The following is a 9,503-nucleotide window of genomic DNA, read 5'->3' on the forward strand; positions in this document are numbered from 1 at the left end:
CGAAGTGCGGAGGCAAACGCCTCACTGCAAAACCACGGGTCGTACACACCGCTGTGAAGTGTTTGAACTATGCCGGAGCACGTTCAGCATTCCGAGAAGTCTGTCAAATCGCACAGTGGGAGCGAAAAATAGCTGGCTAGGTGGTTGGCTTCCGATAGACCTGGAAATTATCTGCCTCTGTTTCGAGACAGGCGCTGCAAAGGCTCAATAGACGTCAACGCTAACAGTAGCGAAGCGAGGAGACCTTGTATCATGCACTGTAACTACAATTCCTTGCGGATCCGCCACGTGGAGTTGGCTCAACACATCCTTCGACAACAATACGAAGTTCTGGGCCTTCAAGTAGTCTACATCCAACGAGGGAGCTCCTGTTTCCAGGATACATTGGTTATGTCAATGCAGCAGAATGCGAAGGCTCCTTTTGCAGCTGATGGGCATTAGCGCAGACCACTGCGCACTATCGTAGCGCTTGTCAACAGGTGACGCCATCGCTGCATTATTCTGCGTCAGGGCACCTTTACGAATGAGGTCGGTCTCTACGAAATGAAGTGCGTGAAGTGCGCGGTCGTAAAAGAAAATCTGGTCACATATGATCAACTCCCCCTTCCTGGCAGGTTGTGTTACACGAGAATACCACCCGCGGAAATGCGCATCGCGACCGCTGGAGGACGCTACCTGGTGCAGCAATGACTAGAGCCTCGATATCACAGTTTCGCAGCTCCACCAAAAATGTGCCCTCAGTGGCAGTCACGCGAACTAACGTCGCTGCAGTCGATTCTTGTTTCCAGCCGAGCGCTTCGTCTGCTACACGCGGAGCGGAGAGGCTTTGCGCATATCTGTTTTATTTGTAATACCACTGTTCTTGGGAACTAAGCAGGCAAATAACCACTGCTTGTTCATGCTATGTGACACGATAATGACGTGCTGAGATAAACACGAGGTGCCGCGAAACTGCTGTGGTCAACTTGAAGGTGATCGCTTTCGTGACGGCCGACGAGAAGCAATAATTTTTTTTTTTTTCTGGTAAGACAGCCCCTCATTCTTCTTAAAAAGTGGAGTCGAAGGATACCAGGATGAAGGAGCGAAATAACCTCATGAACTTGCTTTGGTCCTTTTGCAAATATAAACTGCGGCACAGCACTTTATTCGTGTAGGTTTACCCTAAACTGATTGTCTTCATTGGTTTCGACGCTTGAGAGCATTTGCATGACACATTTTCTTTCCTGCAAACCTCTGGACGACAGGAGAAGTGTGTGGAGATGCGAGTTGCGAGTAGGCACTGCAGCCACAGAGCTGGAGGTGTGCTGGCTGAGATGCATTGTTTAATTGCCGGCACTGCGCTCGGTAACAAGGCTTTCGAGAGCAGCTGAGTCCCCGCGCTCTGTACCCGAGACACGGTCGAGGTGCAAAGAGTGAACATCGGTGAGAAAGCAGTAGATATTCAGTCATTGCTGATTTACCAGAAAGGTTTCAAGTTCCTCTCTAAATCACTATGGCTTGAGATTAGCAGATTAGATTATTATTTTTTGAAAGTTGTACATGTGCGGAGCAAGCTATTCCATCCCAAGTGCAATCACACCTTCTCTATTGCAAAATGAAGAAACTTGTCCCATACCATAGCAATATGGCAACTAGTGAAGAAGATTCGAAGGCGCTCCGTTTACTTTTGTTTCCACCTGTACCTACCAGAGGGTAGTCAGTTGCCCTTTAAAGGGCAATTGCCCACCTCTTGGTCGAAAATATTTTGTACCTCTCTGGTAGCGAGGCATCGTCCCCGGAAGGCGCGGCCGCAAATATTTTTTTGAAAAGACTCATTCATAGCGTAATTACAGCCATCGCAAATCAAGCTACCTCGCCATGCTCCTCTTCTTCCATTCCCTCCTCGAGATTTTTCTCTCTCAAGCCTCGTTGAGTAAGCTCCACAAGGGAATATCGCCCTTCCTCCTATGGTGTAAGTCAGAGCGCTTGTAGGCGTGTGCGAAAACGGAAGGCGCTGCGGAAAGCGTGCGCACAACGAGCAGACCACGCGACGAACCGGCTACGCCCCCCCCCCCCCCACCCCCCCCCCCCTTCGCCCGTCAGTCAGAACGACGCACCAATGGAGTGCCTTTTTGAAGGTTTTTAGTATGACGTCAACCCGACGGCTGCAGAGGATGAGGACGTTTGCTTCTGGAAGGAAAGAACGAACGGGCTTTGATTTCAATTTTTTACAGCTTTTCGGGGCGCGTATGGCTCTAGTATTTTGCAGAGGTTATCTTCGATGCCTCATCTATGTAGTGGGCTTGTTTTTCAAAAATGTCCAGACCCCTGGACAGTTGCCCTTTCAAAATCCGAACGTTTCGGAGCCGCCTCGTCCCCTTTTTTGGGAGTGACGGGAAACTGTTGGCTTGCGGCTAGGGAGGAAAAGAGGACGGCATTGTGAAGAGAGCGAGAGAGAGAGGGGGAATCTACGGCTATGGGTCACGTTCATCTTTCTTGTAGTGATGTGGACAAGCCCATGAGCCCTCAGTTTGTCTGGTCTGGCCTGATGTCAGGCAACTGCGATTTCGGCAGCCGAGATGTCCCTGATGTCCCCGTCGACCAAGTACCCGTCTTTGTAACGAGTGGACAGCCTTGAAGCCTGCAACCTAAGTTCACTGTAGCTCTGTGTCACGCTCATCAACGCGACGTCTGCGCCCAGCACCTGAGATGAGCCGGAGTGCCTCCCCTCGTCATTTTAGGACGGTCCGCAATGGTCTTCGGCGGCCAGGCCAGCCTTTCAACTCTGCAGCAAGGAGCGCCACCGTGGTGCACCGCTGATGGCAACACGTAGGACCAGCGGCGGAGGCGACGACACCGAATCCCTGGAATCTTGGAGTCACGCGCGGCTCGCCGATGCATGTGCAGCTGTACTAATGTATACACAAGGTAAAAAAAAAGCGGTGCACCGTAGATGGGTGAAACCAACGGCATTTTGTGTGCCGCCATGTGGTACTTCTCAGAGTATTTTATCAGCTTAATTGGTTAATTCGCAAATATTAATTGCTCAAAACTTTTAATATTCACTTTAGAGTCAAGCGCATTTTGTTAATTAGTTGGAAGGGGATAAGAAACAACCGTACCATTTCTTCCTGCCAACGTATCTCACACATTGGTTCTTTGTCCAGCCATTTTAAAATCCGTGACATCTTAAAAACTAGTTACAGAAAGAAATAGCGGGAAAGTTGACCCCTATCCAGGTGACAGCCTGTAGCGAGATTTATTGGCCAGGACCGGGTCTCAGCCCTCACGTGAGGATGAGTTTGGCGTGCACAGACAGAGAACAACGAAAGGGAGTGGTTTCAAGAGGGGCCTTGCTGGACTGTCGTTTACACGTGGCGCTATCATTTGTGACGGTTCGTGCACGTGCACCATGGCAAGACCCCGGTCAGTGACGTTTCCCGGAGGCTACCGACCACGCCATCCCGGCATCGTGTCCACGCGGAATGACTCCCATATTTGTATTATGCGACGACCCTTGTTGCCATAACTGGTTGCCGCCGATTCCACCGGGAAGGGGGTTGACAAAAGCAGCGGCCGGTGGTCGCGGAGAGAAATGCAGACAGCGGCCAGGGACAGTGGCGAAAGGGGAGGGGGTAGGCGTAACAAAGAAACCGAGGTTTAAAAAGAAGGAGCCGGCGAGAGGAACAGGACGAGCGATCGAAGCTAGCGTACGAGACGGAGGAGACGGGCGGAGGAGAGCAAGGCTGAAGACCGGGCCGGCGCCATGACCTGAGAGCCCGGGGTCTAACCCTTGCTTGAGTTCGGCCTTCGCCAACGCGTCCCTACACCTAGAAGCTCGGAGTAGAACGGCCAGCCGAACACGAAGGAAGCGCAACTGCAAGGAATCCCCATCCTGGCCTCGGCAGACAGCCAGCCCTTGAAACGCGTCACGCCGACGCAGCCCCAGTGACGACCAACCCAGTAGGTCCCGTAATACAGTTGATTTCATTAAATTTATCTAAAATTCATTTTTCGAGTCTGCGATTGCATCTCCTTGTGCTCAGTGTGGACACAGGATCATTAAGAAACCGGTTCATCTCAGCAGCTCTAGGCGCACAAAGCAGTCCAGCCAGCAGTATGGCAACGCTCGCATTACAAAGGCCTATATGTGTTTACACGTGTTGCAACAAGCCAGTCGTGACATATAGACCTAACTGTACGCCGTTAGGCTAATCATCTGTGCTGTTCGGAACGAGAGAATGGAAGCAGAACACAAAACAGGTGTATTTGTATGCCACTTCCGTTCTATCGTCCCGCAACAAAGTGCACCGTTGCAGCACAGTAACTGGCTCACGCATTATAAACGAACGCAATTATATGCAACACAACGTCTGTACCTCCAATGTTCAGGGCGTCCGACCGCGAGGTCAGATTACACAGGAAGCAAAAAAAAAAAGGAACTTGTAGATCTTATGGAGTTTTAACTAAATACCCAGTTTTTTATTCCGTCCGTTACTCTTAAGGACCATCGGTTATCTCGTCTTCGCATTACAAGCCCTGCCCAACCCCACTTCTTCCCCTTGATTTCGACTAGGATGCCATTAACCCGTGTTTGATCCCTGACCCACTCTACCTTCTTCCTCTATACTCCAACTTTATTAACTTTATAATCGCTCGAGATTCGTGAAATTTCAATTAGACTTTTGTGAGGCTCCCGATTTCCTAACTTTCGTTGAAAATAGCTGTGCCCTGAATACTCTTTTCTGCTTTGAGCATATCTAGCGCGAGAAATTTAAAACGCTTGCTTAGATGCACGCGTTTTCAACATGACCTTTAGGGTAAATAAAAGGAAAAAAAAAGTGTCAGCCCCTATCCGCACCTCCTTTGCTTTTCGAACGAAAACTATTTGTGAGCTACAAATATTATAAGTTTATTAGCTAGGAGCTATGACGTGCTTTAAAATATTGCTACTAACAAGACGACGACGAAGCAGGCAGTGGCGTGGGACGGAGCTCTCGCGCTAGGCCCACCGGTCATTAACGCATATGGCATCGTGTCATCGTGTAGTACAATTTTTTGGCTTGCCACCGCATAGCTGTATTATCTCGTAGCTATATAATAGCTCAGGCGAGTTACTATGAGCAATTGTGAGTCGTTTATGAGCATTAGGAGCTATTTATCAACGACGGAGGTAAAGGAAGGCGGATGTTACGCAGGGCTTGTAATTAATGAAGGGTATCTGAAAAGCGCAGGGTGCGCCCGAGAAAAAAAAAGTATACACAAAGAGACAAAGGAAGTCGAAGTTTCGCATATTCGTCTAGGGCGGCAGCGAATCAGGTGGGCAGATGAGATTACAAAGTTTGCGAGGATGAGGTGCATGGCCGCAGATGGCACAGGAGGGATACCGGAGAGGCATTTGTCCTGCAGGCGACGTAGATAGGCAGAACGTGGTCTATGCTATACGTTCTTCTTTCTCCCGCTGTTTGCCGCTCTATGCACATAGAGGAACTTTGACTCACGTAAATAACATATACGTACAGTGCTGGCTAAATACCACCGATGTACGTACGTGTTTGCGCCACAACTCTGCAGCTGATAGCAAACGGTTGGTTGGTTAGCCTCAAATAAAAATGGCACATGCCCACAAGGGGGAACGGCCAAGACACAGACGGTGAATCGCTGGAAACAGAAGCGTTTCGAGGACATAAAAAACAAAAATAAAAGGATAAGAACGTAACAGTAGGGTATAGGCTGACAGATTGGACGATGAAGCTACAGGCAACCTGTTAACTACGCGACCAAAGAGGGGACAATGGCTTTATGTGCAAATTCGAAAGCAATGCATGTAATGTTTTAAGTTCGCACTGACTGAGCGGGGAGTCCAAATAAAAAAATCAGGCTGTACTTGCTTTCTTTTTCGCTATCCTGGCCGGCCCACATATCCTTTTCTTTTTTACTTGCGAGGATCAGCCAAACAGACGTGCAGATTAGAGCAAATCCTACGCACTTGGGCTAAGTAAAGGATCCGTATACCTCTAGAAACTTCTGGAAAGCTGCACAGAGAGAAAGTGAAAATTTAAAGTGTGCATATCTATAAGTGCACACCTTAAGTTAGGCGAACCAATTTTTTCAACATTACACTTTGCCACAGTTTTTTTAACGGTAGTTAACATACAGAAGCAGTACTACATTCAATTATAACGTCAACAGCAACAGTGAGAAAGTCTACTGCCATTTTTTAGCATGCCTTGATGGACGCGCACGCGAAAGGAAGAAAACGAGAAGCAGTGAAACAAGAAGAGGAGAAGGTCAAGAACGAAGACAAGATGGCGACCAACATGGCTATGGATGATCACATCTGGCTGGACAACGATGGCTCGGTTCCGTCGCCCGCTTGCTCCGAAGGCCGCCAGGTAGACACCGCTCTTCCACATGCTCCCCGAGTTCATTCCTCCCCTATAATAGTCATTTCCTATCTTATCCAAGCTTGTTATCAGCATTACCTTGTGGAGATGCCGCATAGCCAATGACACTGAAACCCCCGTTAAATCAAATTGGCTCGGGATAGACCACCGAACTCGACGTGCAGCGGGCTACAAAGCAACGAGGACAGAAGTAGTACACCCTTTTGCCAAAGATCTACATACCTACGGGGATTGCTGCTGGGCATTAGAAGGACCCTTGTAAATTGCCAAGCTCTGGAGCGGTAAAAAGAGATACAATTCCTCTTAGGCTTTTGAGGGTTGGAGTATTGGCGATGCAAAACAATCCACGCTGGACGGTCCAGATGGCGTTTCAGTTTTTTTTTCAGGATTAACAAGTGACACATAGCGCATGATCGGCCTACCTTGATGACTCAAGCTCTTTTCGGTCAGCAGGGGAACGGGAGACATTTCGGTTGCGAGTTAATACAGCGCCGGCACTGCGGACAACCGAAGAAGCCTCGCATGTACTGAAAATAGAGTACTACCAGTTGCAGCATTTCCATGGGGGGGGGGGGGGGGGGGGGTACGCGACGGCAGAATCACGCCTTACAAGCTGTCGTTTAGCCACCGCTATGAAAGACGTTTCGCGCCAGATGGCCAGCTAGCCGCCAAAAAATACAGGTGCCCCAATCGACGTGCTCGGCTGTCAGACGAGACACGCACATGTGTTGGCTCTAAGCGTTCCCTGGCCGCGACAATCATGACAGGTGCTGTGGAAGGTCCTGCTACGCCGAAGCCCGGTCATCACCCGGCGCTTGGGGGCCTGCTGCGGCTGCTGCACCGTGGAGGCTGCGGCACTCTTCGTGGCGGCCGTCACCACCGCCGTAGTGCGCGGCTCGTCAGCGCCAAGTGGCCTCAGGCGGGCAGGCCGTGAAGGGCGCGACTTGCTGTCCGCGCTGGACACCAGGCGCTGCAAGTCGGCCGCCTGCCAGCGCTACGCCCGCGAGCTCAGCGACTCGCTCGACTTGAAACAACAGCCGTGCGAAGACCTGTACGGCCTCGTGTGCGGCCGTTGGCCACAGCAGGGCGGTTCGGTGCGCTCGCGAGCTGCATTCGACGCCAAAGCGCAGGCGCTCGCCTCAGCGCTCTCCAACCAGGAAGGCGACCAAGTGGGCGCCCTCGTTCGCGCGTGCTTGCGGCGAGACCTTTACGACGACGGTCTGGAGCAGCTGCTGCAGTTTCTGTGGGAGCGAGGCTTGCCCTGGCCCCGCACACTAACCCGCCCATTGCTCGAAGTGCCCTTAGACCTGTCGGCAAACTGGAACTTGCACCTTCGGTTCCGGGTGGATATCACTACTGGCGACAATGAGCGCCCCATCGTCCAGTTCCGACAGAGTCCTGAGCTTCTTCAATGGATCGACAAGCAGCATATGAGGCAGAGCACCGACTACGATCTTTGGATGACGAAGACCTTGGTGCTTTTCGGAAAGCCCAGCCATAGTAGCAACACCAGCCTGATCCTTCTTATCAAGGCCATGGACAATCTGATCACTCAACTGATGGGCGCCGCGGTACAGCAGTGGCAGCCACCCGTCGTAACGTCGGTGGGGCAGCTGTCGCTCTACGCACCGCTGGGTGCGGGCAAATCTTGGCTCGACGTGTTCGAGCGCAGCCTTGTGCTACCTGAAGGCAATGCTCTCAGCGGACGAGACACCGTTCAGCTGTTCGACCGCGACGTGCCTCAGACAAGCCTGTACCTGATCGGGCTGGACTCCGAGACGCAGACGTACCTGGCGCTCAGCGTGGGGCTCCGCGTCGTCGAATTCATGATCATCATTCATTATTTATTTGACCCTTAAAGGCCCGGGGGGGGGGGGGGGGTAGTATTACATAAAGGGGGGGGGGGAGTAGTACATTAAACATGACTCACATTGGTGGGGAGAAAAAAGAATCAATAAAAACACACAGACAACAAAAGCATAAATAGAAATAATGTCACGAAAGGGAAATGAAAATTTATACAGCAAGATAAGACATCAGACGTTCTTTAAACCTTACTGGATCTCATTCAATGACAACCGATTCTGGAAGCTGATTCCAGCCTTGAATAGCTGCTGGCAAAAAAGATTTGTCAAAGGCATTAGTTGATCCGTGTAAACGTTGGATGCTCATGGAGTTCAATAAACGGGATAATCGCGTAGGTTAGGAAAGTTGTGATATAATTTGTGCAATAAACAAACGAGAAACTTTGCGTCTAAGAGCTAGTGTGCTGATAGCGATGGATGACTTGATAGCAGCAATGCTGTGCTGAAAATCATAATCTGAAGTAATAAAGCGTGCCAGACGATTCTGGATGGATTCAATTATGCTAAGTAAGCCTGGTGAGGAGACCAAATTGTTGATGCGTACTCAAGTTTAGTGCAAATGAGTCTCGTATGCAAGCTTACGGATTGATTGCAGAGACAATGAAAGTGACCTTCTAAAAAAGCCCAGTGTTTTTTATGTATCAGCAACGAGTTGAGTGATGTGTTTATCCCACGTCAGTTTGCTGCTGATTTTGACTCCTAAGTACTTGTATGATTCAACCTGTGAAAGGATAGTTGATTGAAGAGAATAAAGATATGTAATATTAGAATGCTTGCGTGAAATTTCCGTAAATTTGCACTTAGTGATGTTAAGCTCCGTCAACTATTCGGAACACCAATTTGTAAGTCATTTTGTAGGATAACCTGGACATCGTGAGAGGAAATGCGACGATATAACACACAGTCGTCCGCGAAGAGACGAATGGACGAAGATATGCCGGATGGGAGATCATTGATAAATATGAGAAAGAATATGAGAATAACTCGGCTGGGTGGTTGCGACGAGTCTTGAGGAGCCGCACGGCGCTGTCGACGGCTGGAGCCACGTTGCCTCTCGCACGTGAGCAGAAATCTGTGCTCAACATGGCGCTAACGCTTCAAGGCGGCGTCTTCATTTGGGCCAGCAGCAAAAGCGGGAAGTTCGGAAAAAAACAGGTAGACTTGCTGCTCGTAATAAGCACATTTACACGACCACCGTGCATATAGCTTTCCCCAGGACGAATAAGTGACAGGAATAATGATGAAAGACAGC

At 49.9% G+C, this 9,503-nt stretch overlaps 1 pseudogene; it reads left to right on the top strand.

Annotated features, from left to right (window-relative positions):
• Window positions 1-6,287: 6,287 nt before the first annotated feature.
• LOC149353682 (uncharacterized) lies at window positions 6,288-9,344 on the top strand (annotated as a pseudogene).
• Window positions 9,345-9,503: the final 159 nt, after the last annotated feature.

This window comes from Amblyomma mixtum, chromosome 3, assembly GCF_055824585.1.
Source record: "Amblyomma mixtum isolate Tamu chromosome 3, ASM5582458v1, whole genome shotgun sequence".
NCBI lineage: Eukaryota > Metazoa > Arthropoda > Arachnida > Ixodida > Ixodidae > Amblyomma > Amblyomma mixtum.